Source organism: Petromyzon marinus, unplaced genomic scaffold, assembly GCF_048934315.1.
Source record: "Petromyzon marinus isolate PM22_M1 ecotype Great Lakes invasive population unplaced genomic scaffold, UKy_Petmar_22M1.pri1.0 PM_G_Scaffold_20, whole genome shotgun sequence".
NCBI classification, from domain to species: domain Eukaryota; kingdom Metazoa; phylum Chordata; class Hyperoartia; order Petromyzontiformes; family Petromyzontidae; genus Petromyzon; species Petromyzon marinus.
In genome coordinates this window covers 1,145,727-1,165,067 of record NW_027422762.1, presented here as the reverse complement: position 1 = coordinate 1,165,067, position 19,341 = coordinate 1,145,727, and the positions used below count along the sequence as shown (strand labels likewise).

Below are 19,341 nucleotides of genomic sequence, written 5' to 3'. Positions count from 1 at the left end.
AAGCTTTGTTTTAACAGTAAAGTATTAAAGGTGAAAATCATTTGATAGCGAATGAATCATTGGATAATATTCACTGATGTGTCTGGTGGCCTGTTCTTAATTGGAGTGAGCGTTAGGATCGCTAATTCTATCTTATTCTTGTTGTTGCCTTTTTTTACTGGCAAATAAGGAAAAGAATATGTATACGATTTACCCTGTTGGCGTCTCTGTGTCTACTCTCTTGGTGTTCTGACCTCAGAGGGACCTTTCCTAAGGGCCCATCAAACTCTTGTTCACCTGGAGATTTTTGCCGATAGCTGTTACATCCTCGCCTTGAGAGTTTTATTATTTCTTTATATATATGGCCTGTTTATGACCGACATCTGGTTTTTCGTGTTTCTGGCTTATGGGTTTTATTCATTAAAAAATATAAATTGTTTGTCACGAAAGAAAGGAAAAAGAAATCTAGGTGTATGCATCCGTAAATATTCTTATGGATATTAATTGTGGAAAAAGGGCCGTATACAACAACATCACCACTGTGGATACAAAGGCGGCCGGGCGTGGTGCTGACCACCCACCCCCTCGTGTGCCTCCATAGGTGGCCGCTAACAGCACTCGCCCCGACAGTCTGCTGACACTATACGGGGGTTCTTTGTCTTTGCATTAGCAAGTGGAGGGCAGTAGAGTTAACACAACAATATGCTGTGAACCACGTGACCCAGGTTCAATGGGTCTCTGTGGGATGAGTCTGAACCCATCCCCCCCCCATCTGTACCCCCCCCATCTGTACCCCCCCCCCCATCTGTACCCCCCCCCCACCAGGATGACGACGACGAGAGAGAGGTAATGAGGCTGCTCTCCAGCGTGCCGAGCGTCACCGTGACGGGGCTCCGGCATGCCGCGGTTTACTCACTGCAGGTCCGCGCTCGCAACGCCGCCGGCTACGGAGACTACAGCCCCACACTCCACTTCCAGACGTCTCCCGCACGTGAGCAACAACACCACCATCCAATCACCACCACCCAATCACCACCACCACCACCCAATCACCACCACCACCCAATCACCACCACCACCCAATCACCACCACCACCCAATCATCACCACCACCCAATCCAGCCACCACCCACCACCACCAGCCACCACCACCCAATCACCACCAACCAGCATCAACCCTACCCAACCACTACCCAACCACTACCCACCCACCACCAACCAGCACCAACCCCACCACCACCAACCACCACCAACCCCACCACCACCAACCCCCAACCACCACCCCACCACCACCAACCAGCACCACCACTCACCAACAATCACCACCCACCCACCACCAACCACTACCAACCCCACCACCACCAACCAGTACCAACCCCACCACCACCAACCACCACCCCAGCACCATCCCCACCCAACCACTACGCCGCCACCACCACCACCCTACCACCACCACTCACCACCACCAGTCACCAGCACCACTCACCAGCACCATCCCCATCACCTCAGCACCATCCCCACCCAACCACTACGCCACCACCACCACCACCCATCCACCACCACTCACCAGCACCATCCCCACCCAACCACTACGCCACAAGGACCACCACCACCACCACCACCCACCACCACCACCACTCACCAGCACCATCCCATCCCAACCACTACGCCACCACCACCACCACCCATCCACCACCCCTCACCAGCACCATCCCCACCCAACCACTACGCCACAAGGACCACCACCACCACTCACCAGCACCATCCCCACCCAACCACTACGCCACCACCAACCCCACTACCAACCTACCACGACCCCACCAACAGCACCACCACCCCACCCCTCCTGTCTGTTGTAGTTGTTGTGGTTGTTGTTGTAGGTGTTGTCCTGTTGTTTGTTGTTGTGTTGGTGGTTATTGTGGTGTTGTTGTAGTTGTTGTGGTTGTTGTTGTAGGTGTTGTCCTGTTGTTTGTTGTTGTGTTGGTGGTTATTGTGGTGTTGTTGTAGTTGTTGTGGTTGTTGTTGTAGGTGTTGTCCTGTTGTTTGTTGTTGTGTTGGTGGTTATTGTGGTGTTGTTGTAGTTGTTGTGTTTGTTGTTGTAGGTGTTGTCCTGTTGTTTGTTATTGTGTTGGTGGTTATTGTGGTGTTGTTGTGGTTGTTGTTGTTGTGGTTGTTGTGGTTGTTGTAGTAAGTGAAGGATGTGTTTGTGACGCTTTCCCTCCCCCTCCCCCAGCACAAGCGACTCAGGAAGTGGCCCTCTGGGCCTCCTCGCTGTCCGCTGGCCTCGTGGGGCTGATGCTGCTCATCGCTGCTGCCTGCATCATCATCAAGAAGAGGTGGGGGGGGTCACACTGGGGGAGGGGGGTCACACTGGGGGGTCACACTGGGGGGGGTCACACTGGGGGGGTCACACTGGGGGGGGTCACACTGGGGGGGGGTCACACTGGGGGGGGGTCACACTGGGGGGGGGGGTCACACTGAGGGGGTCACACTGGTGGGGTCCCACTGGCGTTCTGAGTGTGCCCACGTGATCTGGCTGCACCACCAAGAGGCAATCTCCCTGAACGTTGGCTAAGAGGCGGCACCCTCCAGAGCGAACTCGCTTCTTCAGCACTGCCGCCGCCGCCTTGATGGCTGCGTGCATCGCATTGCGTTTGAAGGAGGAGGAGCAGGAGGAGGAGTGGTCACTGGCAAGCAGCAGAGTCGGAGCCTCGCGAAGAGAGACGACCTCGCTTCTACAGCGTGCGGGGTAAACGCTCCTCCACCTCGCGTGCACACACACACACACCACCTCTAATACACACACACACACATCTCATACACACACACACATCTCATACACACACACATCTCATACACACACACATCTCTCATACACACACACCACTCACACACACACCACCTCTAATACACACACACACATCTCATACACACACACATCTCATACACACACACACCTCTCACACACACACCTCATACACACACACACCTCTCACACACATACACACACCACTCATACACACACACACCTCTAATACACACACACACCTCTCATACACACACACACACCTCTAATACACACACACACACCACCTCTCACACACACACACCACTCCTCATACACACACACACACCACCTCTCATACACACACACACATCATACACACCACTCCTCATACACACACACACCACTCATACACACACACACCACTCCTCATAAACACACACCTCTCACACACACACACACCTCTCACACACACACACACCACCACTCATACACACACACACCACTCCTCATACACACACACACACACCTCACACACACACCACTCATACACACACACACACCACTCCTCATACACGCACACACACCTCTCACACACACACACACCACTCATACACACACACACCACTCCTCATGCACACACACACCACTCACACACACACACCACCACTCATACACACACAGACCACTCCTCATACACACACACCACCCCTCATACACACACACACCACTCATACACACACACCTCTCACACACATACACACACACCACCCCTCACACACCACCCCTCACACACCACCCCTCATACACTCACAACAACAACAACAATCGCCACTAAGTGGTGGTGAAGTCACCACGACGCTTGTGCCAGGCCATGTGCACATTGAGGCCACGTGAAGTGTCGAACGCCCGCTGGCAGGAGGTCACGGGGCAGACCCAGGTGCCACGGGTCGACTGACTGAGATGACTGGCTGATGCACCACCTGTGCCCCCTACTGTGCCAACCCGCTGTGCTTTAGCCACCCGGCGCTCCGCTCGTTGTTGTGAGCATCGCTCCTCCACCCTCCGATGTTTTTGGTGGTAGTGGTACGCCACTCAAGACATTGATGCATGCACAAGTCGCTCTCCGCTCCTCCACTATTGAGAGACAGTGTTCTTCCTCTTCCCACGAAGAGGTGGCAAAAACCCCACCTGCCACCAGCACACCAACCACAATCACCGTTACCGCCATTGCCATCTTCACCCTCGAGCAACGGGGATGGAGCGAAGCGCGTGACAACGAGCGTGCGACTGGGAATCATGTCGCAGCTGGAGGGGGTGGTGTGACCTGGCCTTGACCAGGTCACTAAAGCAGAGATGTAGGTCTTGCTGGAATTCCCTACACATCTGCTGTAGCAGACGGACAGAAAATATCGCATCTGTGCAGGACCGCCCTTTCCTGAAACCGCATTTGGGCTCCGCAAGCCTCTCCTCAGCGTGCCTGGCAAGGCGATGTTGAATAATCCTTGCCAGGACCTTTCCCGGCACACTGAGGAGTGAGATGCCCTTGTAGTTGTTACAGTCTGTGCGGTCCCCCTTCTTAAAGAGGGGGACCACCAGGGCATCCTTCCAATCCTGTGGAACCTGTCCAGTGGTCCAGACTGTTGTTATGATGTTATATAGGGCAGTCTGTGCACAAACGCCACCCTCCCTCAGCATTTCGCTTGGGAGATCATCTCTGCCCGGTGCCTTTCCTGGTCTCAGACTCTGGATCGCCTTCAGTGCTTCCTCAACAGATGGCACCTCAGCCAGCCACTCACAGGGGGTGACTTCTTCCAATATTTGAGGCACCGCAGCCTCAGCAGGGTCATCCCCACTTTGTGCCATGATGTTTTCCTGGCTGAGGGATTTCCCCTCCTCCAGGACCTCACAGAAATGCTCAGCAAATCTGCAAACCGGTTCCTGGGGGTCGGAGATTGGATCACCGTTTTTTCCCCTAATGTTGGTAATAGGTGTGGCGCTGCAGGTTGCTTTTTTGATGGAGTTAAATAGAGATTTGTGATCACGGGCCACTGAGGCAGACTCCATCTCCTCAGCAACCCACGACCACCACCCATCCTTGCAGCGCCTCACAGCTCTCCGAACCTCCGAGCGAAGGCTGCGGTAAGCCTCCTCATTCTCTGACGTGGGATTCTGTAGCCGATGACAGTGGGCCTGTCGCTTTTTCTAAACTATCCTGATCACCTCCTCTGTCAGCCAGGGTCTCTGGGGAGGTCTGGACTGCGTAACCAAAGCAGCCAATGCAGCTGCATGAGTCACAGTCCTAAACCTCGCCCAGTTACCCTCGACATCAGGAGGAGTGGGGGACGATGCCAACCCCAGCCGCAAGCGATGATGAAATTCTCGCTTGCAACTTTCATCAGATAACTGAGACTAGGCCACTTTAGGTTGGAATGGGGTCCTGGGTGTACACCCACCACTGGAGTGGAAGAATGGCAGGCGCATCTCACAGATGACTAGTCGATGGTCAGAGGGCAGATCAGCTCCACGGTAGGTCCTGGTGTCAAGGACATGGGCTCGCATCCGCTGATTCGTCACTATGTAGTCCAGCAGATGTTCTTGCTTGGACCCGGCATGCATCCATGATGTTGTGTGGATGCGCCAATGCCGGAACAGCGTGTTGGTAATTACAAGCCCATGGGCTGAACAAAAATCAAGCAGCCTCCTACCGTTGTTATTGAGCTGATCTGGCCCATGCCCTCCAATCACTCCAGACCAGGTGCCAGCATCATGACCAACTCGGGCATTGAAGTCACCAAACAAGATGACTCTATCCGGAGGGGCCACTTTAGCCAGCACCTGTGACAGGTCATAGAAGGCATCTGACTCATCGGCTTTGCCTGCATCCCTCCACGGATGTTCGTCTTCGGTGGGGCATAAGTAACCACGACCACCACTCCTCGTCTCCGGTTGATGGGAAGGCGAGCCCAAAGTAGCCTGGGGCTTACAGCTTCCCACACCTCATCACCACGCTCCCACGCCCCCTTCATTCTTGTGTTCAAAAGAAGAGCCACACCCTGTTGTTTGGCAGTCTGCTGCCTCGAGTAGAGGACTGTCCACCCCTCATTGTGGCAGGAGCCAGAACCGGTCCACCGGACCTCCTGAATGCCACAGAGATCCAGGCGGTACCGGTCCAGCTCCCGACAGAGGAGTGGCAGCCTCTCCATAGCAGTGAGCGTTCGAACATTCCACGTGGCCACACGAAGTGGCTTTTCGTTGTTTCTGGAGGAGACCCGAGGGTAGAGATTCAATCTCCTGGCTCTGCCAATTGGGGTTTGGCCAGGAGACGTCATAGACGCCTGTCCCCCCGGGGCCTCCGGCACAAGCTTATTAGTTAAATTTTTTATTCGTAGTTTCGTGGTAAAAATGTTGAAGGTGGAGGGGTTACCGGCCCCTCGTACCCGTCCAGAGCCCCCGTTTAGCCACTGTGGTGGTCACAGACGCCATGAGAGGAGGGGCCAATCGGAATTGGCCCTCCCCCCACAGCACTGTCCACGACAGAGTTTCCCGTCCGGCACCGCGAGGAGGTAGGGGGTTGTTTTGCCGGACACTCACACACACACCACCCCACACACACCACCCCTCAAACACCACCCCTCATACACTCTCACACACACACACACCCTATGCACGGTTAATTTCGCCGTTGCCACCCACAGTGAAGATGCCGGGCTTCAGGCTGTACATTGACCCACACGACTACGACGAGCCCAGCGATGCTCTCCGCGAGTTCGCGACGGAAATCGACGCCTCACGAATCAAACTTGGACGCGTCATCGGAGCAGGTGAACGGGGGGGGGGGGGGGGACGGGGGCGGGCACGTCTGTACCGTGGTACCCGTTAACTAAAACTTACTCATAGGGTGCCCACTTCAAATGTTGACACTGCTGAGAATTTGCAACGATGCCGCAAGAAATGTTTGTGCCTCCGGGGCTCTGGAGACCGCCTGGAGAAGGTTCCAGGCGCACGGTGACAACGACGGCGAACGAGTGGGACAAACTCTTTGACTTTTGGAAGCTATTAACGTTACATTTGTTATGTTTAACACGTAGGCTTTCGCGAACCCAGATCATCCATACGTGACAAGCCTTACTAGTTGGCTGTGTCGGGTGGTGGCGAGTTTAACCATACATTTATACATTTACGTGCACTAACCAGAGAAAAAAAATCTCCATTATGGATTTGTTATCATGTTACAGCGTAGTATTATTATTATCCGTTCTCTTTCCATGAAAAACCAATAGTCCAATATAAGTGTTAACATTTTCTTTGGTTCTTTCGGTAAAGTCACGTAGAATGAGAATAAAATAATAAATTGATAAAATAAAATAACACAATAATATTCTCACGACGTTTCGGCCACAACACAAGCGGCCTTCGTCAGGTGAAGGGGACGAGACTGTCTTGCTCCAGCGCTGTCCTCCAGACAGTCTCGTCCCCTTCACCTGATGAAGGCCGCTTGTGTTGTGGCCGAAACGTCGTGAGAATTTGATTGCGTTATTTTATTTTTTCAATTTATTATTTTATTCTCATTCTACGTGGTGGTGACTTTACCGAAAGAACCAAAGAAGATGAATCCTCGCAGTCACGAAAGCTTCAAATCGAAAAGTGTTAACGTTGTTTTGAAGCACCCCGTCGATTGCCGTGGGTTCACACTCCCCAACGCATGCACCACGCAGCGACCGGCCAGTGCACAACCAGCAACCAATCGGCACGTTTTATTCACGTGACGAACCTTACTTAGCAGCTGGACGGGGGGGGGGGGGGGTCCTCACACCTGCTCTACGTGCTGCTCACTGTCATCGACCCCTCGGCCCGCAGGAGAGTTTGGGAAGGTGCACGTCGGATACCTGAAGCGCCAGGGCAGCAGCGGAGGGGCGGCGACAGTGCGCGTGGCCATCAAGACGCTGAAGGGTGGATCCAGCAAGCAGCAGCAGCAGCAGCAGGACTTCCTGTGCGAGGCGAGCGTCATGGGCCAGTTCGAGCATGACAACATCGTCCGCCTGGAGGGCGTCGTCACCAAGAGTGAGCTTCGAGAACGTCCAATCGATGCCACACGCATTTTAAACAAACTAAAACTGGCAATTAATCTTTGTTCGTTTTTTTTCCGGTAAAGTCACGTATAAATAAGAACTAATAAAATAACATAATTGCGTACGACGTTTCGGTTGCAACGCAAGCAGCCATCATCAGGTACAGAAGAGCAAAATTTAGGAGAGAGGGGAAATACATAACCCCAGATGTATACAACCGAAACGTCGTACGCTATTATGTTATTTTATTATTTCTTATTTATACGTGACTTTACCGAAAAAATACAAAGATTAATTCCTGCAGTCACGAAAGCTTCGAACCAAGTTTAAAACTGGCAAGTCTGTTATGTAGCTGGCTGTCCAGCTGATTATGCCCGTTGTTGTAATCACTGGTGATTGTACTCAGATTGGAAATGTTGTGGATTTGCTCTCCAACACACCGGTGTGGTGTACTTGTATACTACACTATACACACTGCACATTACACTATACACTACACTATACACGACTATACACTACATGCCACTGGTTCTTTACGTTCTACAGATGTAGATGCCACTGGTTCCTCACGTGCTGCAGATGTAGATGCCACTGGTTCTTCACGTTCTGCAGATGTAGATACCACTGGTTCTTCACGTTCTGTAGATGTAGATGCCACTGGTTCTTCATATTCTGCAGCTGTAGATGCCACTGGTTCTTCACATTCTGCAGATGTAGATGCCACTGTTTCTTCACGTTCTGCAGATGTAGATGCCACTGGTTCTTCACGTTCTGCAGATGTATATGCAATTGGTTCTTCACGTTCTGCAGATGTAGATGCAACTGGTTCTTCACGTTCTGCAGATATAGATGCCACTGGTTCTTCACGTTCTGCAGATGTAGATGCCACTGGTTCTTCACATTCTGCAGATGTAGATGCCACTGGTTCTTCACGTTCTGCAGATGTAGATGCCACTGGTTCTTCACGTTCTGCAGATGTAGATGCCACTGGTTCTTCACGTTCTGCAGATGTAGATGCCACTGGTTCTTCACTTTCTGCAGATGTAGATGCCACTGGTTCTTCACGTTCTGCAGATGTAGATGCCACTGGTTCTTCACGTTCTGCAGATGTAGATGCCACTGGTTCTTCACGTTCTGCAGATGTAGATGCCACTGGTTCTTCACGTTCTGCAGATGTAGATGCCACTGGTTCTTCACGTTCTGCAGATGTAGATGCCACTGGTTCTTCACGTTCTGCAAATGTAGATGCCACTGGTTCTTCACATTCTGCAGATGTAGAAGCCACTGGTTCTTCACGTTCTGCAGATGTAGATGCCACTGGTTCTTCACGTTCTGCAGATGTAGATGCCACTGGTTCTTTGTGTTCTGCAGATGTAGATGCCACTGGTTCTTCACGTTCTGCAGATGTAGATGCCACTGGTTCTTCACGTTCTGCAGATGTAGATGTCACTGGTTCTTCACGTTCTGCAGATGTAGATGCCACCACCATCTATTGCGCAGAGGTTGAACCTCTGACTCTCGGTTCAGAACGGGCAACCGGACGTACGAACAGGTTTGTTCGTACCTCTGAGAGTTCGTAAGAGGAACATTCGTAAGTAGAGGAGTCTCTGTGTATGAACCCACAGCGACGCATTTTGGCAGAGATACAAGGTGTGTATGTAACCATGTGATGATGTTACGGTATAAGTCGTGAATGCTGTGCGTGGATTGCTAACGTTTGGTTTTCTTGTCCTCTCGACGAAGGTAAACCTGTCATGATCATCACCGAATTCATGGAAAACCATTCCTTGGATTTATTCCTCAGGGTAAGAAGTGGCAATGCCAAATGATGCGATCATCGGTGTGTTGCAGTCTCACACTCCTCAGCGGTTGTGTGTGTAACTGTCCACAAATGGAGAGCACACGGTGGCGTTGTTGTGTGTGTGTGTGCCGTAGTTCCTACTAACCGGGGCTCCGCTTGTGGTGACAACTGCACGCGTCTGCGTCAAACTTCCTTTGTACCTTACGTAGCCAACTGGCGCGGGGGGGGGGACAAACTAAACACAACAAGCGAGAGTTCTAAACAAATTAGTATAGACAACGATGACTTAAACGCACATAGCAGCTCCCGGAAGAGCATTCCAGACGGCCGCACAAGCAGCACAACGTCACCCAGGCGGCTCCTCATCGCCTCCTCTTCTCCCTCCCTTCCTCTTCCTTCTCCCCCCTCTCCTCCCCCCTCTCCCCCCTCTCCTCCTCTCCTCCCTCCTCTCTCCTCCCTCCCTTCCTCCCTCCCTCCCCACTCTGACCGGGCACGGCGTAGATGAAGAAGGGGCACCTTGTGGTGACCCAGCTGCTCGGGATGCTGCGTGACGTCGCATCGGGCATGGAGTACCTGTCCCGCAGGGGCTATGTGCACCGCGACCTGGCCGCCCGCAACGTGCTCGTGAGTGGCGAGCTGACGTGCAAGGTGTCCGACTTTGGCCTCTCGCGGACGCTTCTACTGGACGCCGACCCCGAGGGAGCGTACACCTCCCGGGTAAGGCGGGGCAGGAAAAAAGAACCGCCGGCGTCGTCAACGGCCGACGTTCGGCCGACGTTCGGCCGACGTTCGGCCGACGTTCGGCCGGAGTCGAGGAGAAGGCAAAGCCGCACCGGCCCGGCGTGTGTCGGCTCGGCGTTACCGCTCCCTAAGGGGCTTCCGTTTTTCGCCGAAAGTACTTGCCGCCGCCGTGCGTCGAGCGAAATGCATTAACCTCACACACACACACGCACACACACACGCACACACACACACACATGCACACACGCACACACACACGCACACGCGCACACACACACGCGCACACACACACGCGCACACACACACACGCACGCACACACACGCACACACACACGCACACACACACACGCGCACACGCGCACACGCACACACACGCACGCACACACACACGCACACATGCACACACACACGCACACACACACACGCGCACACACACACACGCACACATGCGCGGTGAAAGTGCGAACGTGCAGCGTACGGTGCCGTTGTCTTTGGGATTCACGGGTCCACACCGGAGACGGGTTTCTTGATGGTCTCGTCTCGCCGACGTCACACCGGGGAACGACGCCGAGGGGCGAACGGCACGAGGACAACGCCACCGTCGGGGCGTCCGTCGCTCGCGAGGTGGCGGTCCGGCGCGCCGCTCGGCGCGTTGAGGCGGCGCGAACTCGCGACGCCGGCTTTGACCCGGCAAACCCTTCACCGCGTGCTGACGACGTCGGGCCGCGAGAGCCCCGCGTGCCGGACCCGAGGGCGAGGTCCCGTTGTGAATGTTCCCCACCAGGGGGGGAAGATCCCGATCCGCTAGACCGCCCCGGAGGCCATCGCACAGCTCAGGTTCACGTCGGCGAGCGACGTGTGGAGCTACGGCATCGTCGTGTGGGAGGTGACGTCGTACGGCGAACGGCCGTACTGGGACATGAGCAACCGGGACGTGAGTTCAGCACCGGCACCCCTGTGTGTGTGTGTGTGTGGTCTCTGTGTGCGGCTGTGGGTCTCTGTGTGAGTACTCTATGGGTCTCTGTGTGAGTAGTCTATGGGTCTCTGTGTGAGTACTCTATGGGTCTCTGTGTGAGTAGTGTGTGGTCTCTGTGTGTGTGTCTGTGGTCTCTGTGTGCGGCTGTGGGTCTCTTTGTGAGTAGTCTATGGGTCTCTGTGTGAGTAGTCTATGGGTCTCTGTGTGAGTACTCTATGGGTCTCTGTGTGAGTACTCTATGGGTCTCTGTGTGAGTAGTCTGTGGTCTCTGTGTGTGTGTCTGTGGTCTCTGTGTGCGGCTGTGGGTCTCTGTGTGAGTAGTCCATGGGTCTCTGTGTGAGTAGTCTGTGGTCTCTGTGTGCGGCTGTGGGTCTCTGTGTGAGTAGTCTATGGGTCTCTGTGTGAGTAGTCTATGGGTCTCTGTGTGTGTGTCTGCGGTCTCTGTGTGAGTAGTCTGTGATCTCTGTGTGCGGCTGTGGGTCTCTGTGTGATGAGTCTATGGGTCTCTGTGTGAGTAGTCTATGGGTCTCTGTGTGGTGAGTCTATGGGTCTCTGTGCGAGTAGTCCATGGGTCTCTATGCGAGTAGTCTGTGGGTCTCTGTGAGTAGTTTGTGGGTCTCTGTGTGAGTAGTCTATGGGTCTCTGTGTGAGTAGTCTATGGGTCTCTGTGTGAGTAGTCTATGGGTCTCTGTGTGAGTCGTCTATGGGTCTCTGTGTGAGTAGTCTATGGGTCTCTGTGTGTGTGTCTGCGGTCTCTGTGTGAGTAGTCTGTGATCTCTGTGTGCGGCTGTGGGTCTCTGTGTGATGAGTCTATGGGTCTCTGTGTGAGTAGTCTATGGGTCTCTGTGTGGTGAGTCTATGGGTCTCTGTGCGAGTAGTCCATGGGTCTCTATGCGAGTAGTCTGTGGGTCTCTGTGAGTAGTTTATGGGTCTCTGTGTGAGTAGTCTATGGGTCTCTGTGTGAGTAGTCTATGGGTCTCTGTGTGAGTCGTCTATGGGTCTCTGTGTGAGTAGTCTATGGGTCTCTGTGTGAGTAGTCTATGGGTCTCTGTGTGAGTAGTCTATGGGTCTTTGTGTGAGTACTCTATGGGTCTCTGTGTGAGTAGTCTATGGGTCTCTGTGTGAGTAGTCTATGGGTCTCTGCGTGAGTACTCTATGGGTCTCTGTGTGTAGTCTATGGGTCTCTGCGTGAGTACTCTATGGGTCTCTGTGTGTAGTCTGTGGGTCTCTGTGTGAGCAGTCTATGGGTCTCTCTGTGAGTAGTCTATGGGTCTCTGTGTGAGTCGTCTATGGGTCTCTGTGTGAGTAGTCTATGGGTCTCTGTGTGAGTAGTCTATGGGTCTCTGTGTGAGTAGTACTCTATGGGTCTCTGTGCGAGTAGTCTATGGGTCTCTGTGTGAGTAGTCTATGGGTCTCTGTGTGAGTACTCTATGGGTCTCTGTGTGTAGTCTATGGGTCTCTGTGTGAGTAGTCTATGGGTCTCTGTGTGAGTAGTAGTCTATGGGTCTCTGTGTGAGTACTCTATGGGTCTCTGTGTGAGTAGTACTCTATGGGTCTCTGTGTGAGTAGTACTCTATGGGTCTCTGTGTGAGTAGTACTCTATGGGTCTCTCTGTGAGTAGTCTATGGGTCTCTGTGTGAGTAGTACTCTATGGGTCTCTGTGTGAGTACTCTATGGGTCTCTGTCTGTAGTCTATGGGTCTCTGTGCGTGTAGTCTATGGGTCTCTGTGTGAGTAGTCTATGGGTCTCTGTGTGAGTAGTACTCTATGGGTCTCTGTGCGAGTAGTCTACGGGTCTCTGTGTGAGTAGTACTCTATGGGTCTCTGTGAGTAGTCTATGGGTCTCTGTGTGGGTAGTCTATGGGTCTCTGTGTGAGTACTCTATGGGTCTCTGTGTGAGTAGTCTATGGGTCTCTGTGTGAGTACTCTATGGGTCTCTGTGTGAGTAGTACTCTATGGGTCTCTGTGTGAGTAGTACTCTATGGGTCTCTGTGTGAGTAGTACTCTATGGGTCTCTGTGTGAGTAGTACTCTATGGGTCTCTGTGTGAGTACTCTATGGGTCTCTGTGTGAGTAGTACTCTATTGGTCTCTGTGTGAGTAGTACTCTATGGGTCTCTGTGTGAGTAGTACTGTATGGGTCTCTGTGTGAGTAGTCTATGGGTCTCGTACCCCCCAGGTGATGGAGGCAGTAGAGGGCGGCTGGCGTCTGCCGTGCCCCATGGACTGCCCCATGCTTCTCCGCCACCTCATGCTGAGCTGCTGGCAGGAGGAGAGCTCCTGGCGGCCCTCGTTCAGCCGCCTCGTTACCGCCGTCACTGACGCGCTGCACGACACGGCCAGGTGCGTCTGTGTGTGTGCGTCTGTGTGTGTGTGAGTTTGTCTGTGTGTGCGTGTGTCTGTGTGTGTGTGTGGGGAGCAAGAAAACAACCCCCTACCTCCTCGTGGTGCCGGACTGCAACGCTGTCGTGGGCGGTGCCGTGGGAGGAGGGACAATTTAAATTGGCCTTTCCCTTCATGGTGTTTGTGACCACCACAGCGACCAAATGGGGGATCTGGACGGGTGCCAGGGGCTGGTAACCCCTCCACCTTCAATTAATTACGACTAAATCATGAATGAAATTTTTAATTAATAAGCTTGTGCCGGAGGACAGGCGTCTATGACATCTCCTGGCCAAAACCCCATTTGGCGGAGCCAGGAGATTGAATACCTACCCTCGGGGCTACTCCAGAAACAACGAAAAGCCACTACGGGTGGCCACGTGGAATGTTCGAACGCTCACTGCAGAGGAGAGGCTGCCACTCCTCTGTCGGGAGCTGGACCGGTACCGCCTGGATCTATGCGGCATTCAGGAGGTCCGGTGGACCGGCTCTGGCTCCTGCCACCATGAGGGGTGGACAGTCCTCTACTCGGGGCAGCAGACTGCCAAACAACAGGATGTGGGTCTTCTTTTGAACAAAATAATGAAGGGGGCGTGGGAGCGTGGCGGTGAGGTGTGGGAAGCTGTAAGCCCCAGGCTACTTTGGGCTCGCCTTCCCATGAACCGGAGGCGAGGAATGGTGGTCGTGGTTACTTATGCCCCCACCGAAGATGAACATCCGTGGAGGGATGCAGGCAAAGCCGATGAGTCAGATGCCTTCTATGACCTTCTGTCACAGGTGCTGGCTAAAGTGGCCCCTCGGGATAGAGTCATCATGTTGGGTGACTTCAATGCCCGAGTTGGTCATGATACTGGCACCTGGTCTGGAGTGATTGGAGGGCATGGGCCAGATCAGCTCAATAACAACGGTAGGAGGCTGCCAGATTTTTGTGCAGCCCATGGGCTTGTAATTACCAACACGCTGTTCCGGCATCGGCGCATCCACACAACATTATGGATGCATGCCGGGTCCAAGCAAGAACATCTGCTGGACTACATAGTGACGGACCAGCGAATGCGAGCCCATGTCCTTGACACCAGGACCTACCGTGGAGCTGATCTGCCCTCTGACCATCGACTAGTCATCTGTAAGATGCGCCTGCCATTCTTCCACTCCGGTGGTGGGTGTACACCCAGGACCCCATTCCAACATAAAGTGGCCTGGTCTCAGTTATCTGATGAAAGTTGCAAGCGAGAATTTCATCATCGCTTGCGGCTGGGATTGGCATCGTCCCCGACTCCTCCTGATGTCGAGGGTAAATGGGCGAGGTTTAGGACTGTGACTCATGCAGCTGCAATGGCTGCTTTGGGTACATGGTCCAGACCTCCCCAGAGACCCTGGCTGACAGAGGAGGTGTTCAGGATGGTTGAGAAAAAGCGACAGGCCCACTGTCATCGGCTACAGAATCCCACGTCAGAGAATGAGGAGGCTTACCGCAGCCTTCGCTCGGAGGTTCGGAGAGCCGTGAGGCGCTGCAAGGATGGGTGGTGGTCGCGGGTTGCTGAGGAGATGGAGTCTGCCTCAGTGGCCCGTGATCACAAATCTCTATTTAACTCCATCAAAAAAGTAACCTGCAGCGCCACACCTATTACCATCATTAGGGGAAAAAACGGTGATCCAATCTCCGACCCCCAGGAACCGGTTTGCAGATTTGCTGAGCATTTCTGTGAGGTCCTGGAGGAGGGGAAATCCCTCAGCCAGGAAAACATCATGCTGAGGGAGGGTGGCGTTTGTGCACAGACTGCCCTATATGACATCATAACAACAGTCTGGACCACTGGACGGGTTCCGCAGGATTGGAAGGATGCCCTGGTGGTCCCCCTTTTTAAGAAGGGGGACCGCACAGACTGTAACAACTACAGGGGCATCTCACTCCTCAGTGTGCCGGGAAAGGTCCTGGCAAGGATTATTCAGCATCGCCTTGCCAGGCACGCTGAGGAGAGGCTTGCGGAGCCCCAATGTGGTTTCAGGAAAGGGCGGTCCTGCACAGATGCCATATTTTCTGTCCGTCTGCTACAGCAGAGGTGTAGGGAATTCCAACAAGACCTACATCTCTGCTTTATTGACCTGGTCAAGGCCTATGATACCATCAGTAGGCCTGGGCTCTGGGTCGTTCTTCGTGCTTTTGGAGTACCTGACCCTCTGCTCACGATCATTAAGGACCTTCATGATGGTGAGCGGGCCCGGGTAAAACTACGTGGCCGGGAGTCAGAGCCATTCCCTGTACACCTTGGGGTGCGACAGGGATGTCCTCTGGCTCCCACATTATTTAACATCTATTTTGACCACGTAGTTCGTGAAGCCTTCAATAGCTGTACCGGGGGAATCTCCATATGGTACAGATATAATGGGAGGCTAATCGATGCCCGGGTGCGGTCAAGGGATGGCTCCCTATTGCTCAACCACGTTATGTATGCTGATGATTTGGTAATAGCTGCTCAGTCAGAGGAGGAGTTGGAGACGCTGCTGCTGAGACTGGAGCGTGCCACTAAGAGGTGGGGCCTTACCATCAGCCCCACCAAAACTAAGCACCTGCCTGGGTATTTTGTACCATCGGACACTCCACCCCCACAACTCCCAATCGGTGATGGGGCAGTTGTGGAGAGAGTGGAGAGTTTCCCATACCTGGGCAGTGTGCTTATGACTGGCTCCAGTTTAACAGCAGAGGTCTCACTCCGAATCAGTCGAGCGGCAATAACTTTTCATCGGTTGCGTAACGCTGTGTGGAAGCTACCTGGTCTGTCGCTCCGCACTAAGCTTCAGGTCTTCTCGGCCACGGTCATTCCCTCCCTTCTCTACGCTTGCGAAACGTGGACCCCCCTAATAGAACATCTTCGCCGGTTAGAAACATTTAGGCTGGCCTGCCTACGATCCATCCTGGGTTTAACCAGACTGGATTGTGTGAGGAGCTCACAAATCCTTGAAAGATCTGGGCAGGGTCCCATCGGTGAGCTCCTCCGGCAGGCAAGGCTGCGATGGCTGGGTCATGTAGCCCGCATGCCCAGCCACCGCATGCCGAAACAGCTTTTGTTTGGCCGGATTGAGGGGGCTAAGCGGGCACGGCACGGGCTAGAGAAGAGATGGAGTGATGTGGTACAGGAAGACGTGGACCTGAGTGGACTTGCCGATGACTGGTACCAGCGGTGTCAAGATCGGCCTCTGTGGAGGAGGCTCGTGAAGGATGCTACTGGGCATTTGGAGGCAGTCGCCCTCCATCAACAACGGAGGGCGGAGGAGCGACGCTCAGAACAACGAGCGGAGCGCCGGGTGGCTAAAGCACAGCAGGTTGGCACAGTAGGGGGCACAGGTGGTGCATCAGCCAGTCATCTCAGTCAGTCGACTCGTGGCACCTGGGTCTGCCCCGTGACCTCCTGCCAGCGGGCGTTCGACACTTCACGTGGCCTCACGGTGCACATAGCCTGGCACAAGCGTCGTGGTGACGTCACCGCCACTTAGTGGCGAATGGCGGTTGTTGTTGTATGTGTGTGTATGTATGTGTGTGTGTATGTGTGTATGTATGTATGTGTGTATGTATGTATGTGTGTATGTGTGTACGTATGTGTGTTCGTGTGTGTGTATGTGTGTGTGCATGTGTGTATGTGTGTGTGTATGTGTGTATGTATGTTTGTATGTGTGTATGTATGTTTGTATGTGTGTATGTGTGTGTATGTGTGTGTGTATGTATGTATGTGTGTATGTGTGTATGTGTGTGTCTATGTGTGTGTGTATGTGTGTATGTGTGTGTGTATGTGTGTATGTATGTGTGTGTGTATGTGTGTATGTATGTGTGTGTATGTGTGTATGTGTGTGTATGCGTGTATTTGTGTGTGTTTGTATGTGTGTATGTGTGTGTATGTGTGTATGTGTGTGTGTATGAGTGTATGTATGTTTGTATGTGTGTATGTGTGTGTATATGTGTGTGTATGTGTGTATGTGTGTGTGTATGTGTGTATGTATGTGTGTATGTATGTGTGTATGTTTGTATGTGTGTGTATGTGTGTGTGTGTATATGTGTGCGTATGTGTGTATGTGTGTGTGTGCGTGTGGGGAGCGGTGGTGTAGTGGTCAGCACGCCGCCCTACAAACCCGGCGACACCGGATTTGATTCCCGCTCACGGCCAACACCAATGACGATTATCTGAACTGGTCCTGGGCCTCCACTAGGTCGACTCGGCCTCAAACGAGTACCTGGTGCATTGTGTAGTAAGCATCGCTAGCACTGGGGCGACGTGATGATGACGCGCACCGCTTCCCGGTAAAACAAAAACAGGAAACGAAAGCGAGCGGCACAAACGTCGCGACCACTTTGGCCTTCTCACGGTCCCAATGAGGGTCTGCGCGGTGGTCGGTGTTCCACCCTCGTCACTTTCCACTCCCTTCTCTCCCCCTGCCCAGCTTGTCGTCTCCGGCGGCGGTGGCCTCCATTCACGGCGACGCCTTCTCACCGCCAACGCCAACGCCGATTCCGCCGCCGTCTCCTCCCACTCGGTTGTAGTCGTGTTCGCTGGCGCGTCCTCCACTCGGGGTCTCAGCGTTTGCCTCTCGTGTCCCGTTGGGTTTTTCTCACGGCGCTCCCCCGTCGGTTTTAACACTTTCTATTGTTTTTCCCCCGCTCGCGACGACCTGCGTCTTCCCCGTGCTCGTTTGTTGTTCGCGTGCCTCCTTTTTGATCCCTTAACTTGTGTAATGACAGGGTGACACCTGCCGGCCTGTAGGAGTAATTGACGGTCGTGGCTGCATCACATCGTCTCTTCCTGTTCTTTACTAACCACACAGACTATAGTGGAGGCAGGGCCGACGACTTACACAATCCCTGGTCAGCTCCTCTCTCCGCTGCTGGATGACGCCGTTACTGCTGCTGCTGCTGCGTGCGGCCGTGATTCGACTGCTGCTGCTGCCACGTCTCCAGGCGTTTGAGTTGTGCGCTGAGTTGAGGCTCTTTATGTAATCACTACCTGGGGGCTGCTGCGTTGGTTCATCCACTAAGGGGGAGTTGGGACATCGCCCCACAAAGCAGCTCGAGATGACAAATTACTTTTCTAATAAAAAAATTAACTTTTCCCGCAAATTGTTTTGTCGTGTTTCAAAAAAAAAGTCGTATTGTCTATAAGCGCCCGCCGCCGGTAGATGAGACAGTTTTATCACTTTCATGGGAAGCCCCGCCTAGTGGCAATGTCACGGAGCGACGTCGCAATGGCAACCTGTGGCGGAACGAACGAGCGAGGAGCCAAAGTGGAATGGCAGAAGCTCACGCGGCAGGAGGTTGCAAGACAATTCGGATTGTGGTGGGGAGGTCAACTGACTGGGTGGGTGGGGGGGCGACTGGCAGAGCTGCCCACCATGCCATCTCCACCAGCAGGGAGAGCCGCCACCTCACGCCCGTGGTGCCTTTCAAATTGCGGTTGAAACTTGAACTTTTGAACTTGCGGTTGAAACTTAAACTTTTGAACTTGCGGTTGAAACTTGAACTTTTGAACTTGCGGTTGAAACTTGAACTTTTGAACTTGCGGTTGAAACTTGAACTTTTGAACTTGCGGTTGAAACTTGAACTTTTGAACTTGCGGTTGAA

At 53.4% G+C, this 19,341-nt stretch overlaps 1 pseudogene; it reads left to right on the top strand.

Annotated features, from left to right (window-relative positions):
• LOC142912397 (ephrin type-A receptor 5-like) overlaps positions 1-18,832 on the top strand; it is a 41,654-nt pseudogene extending 22,822 nt beyond the window's left edge.
• Positions 18,833-19,341: the final 509 nt, after the last annotated feature.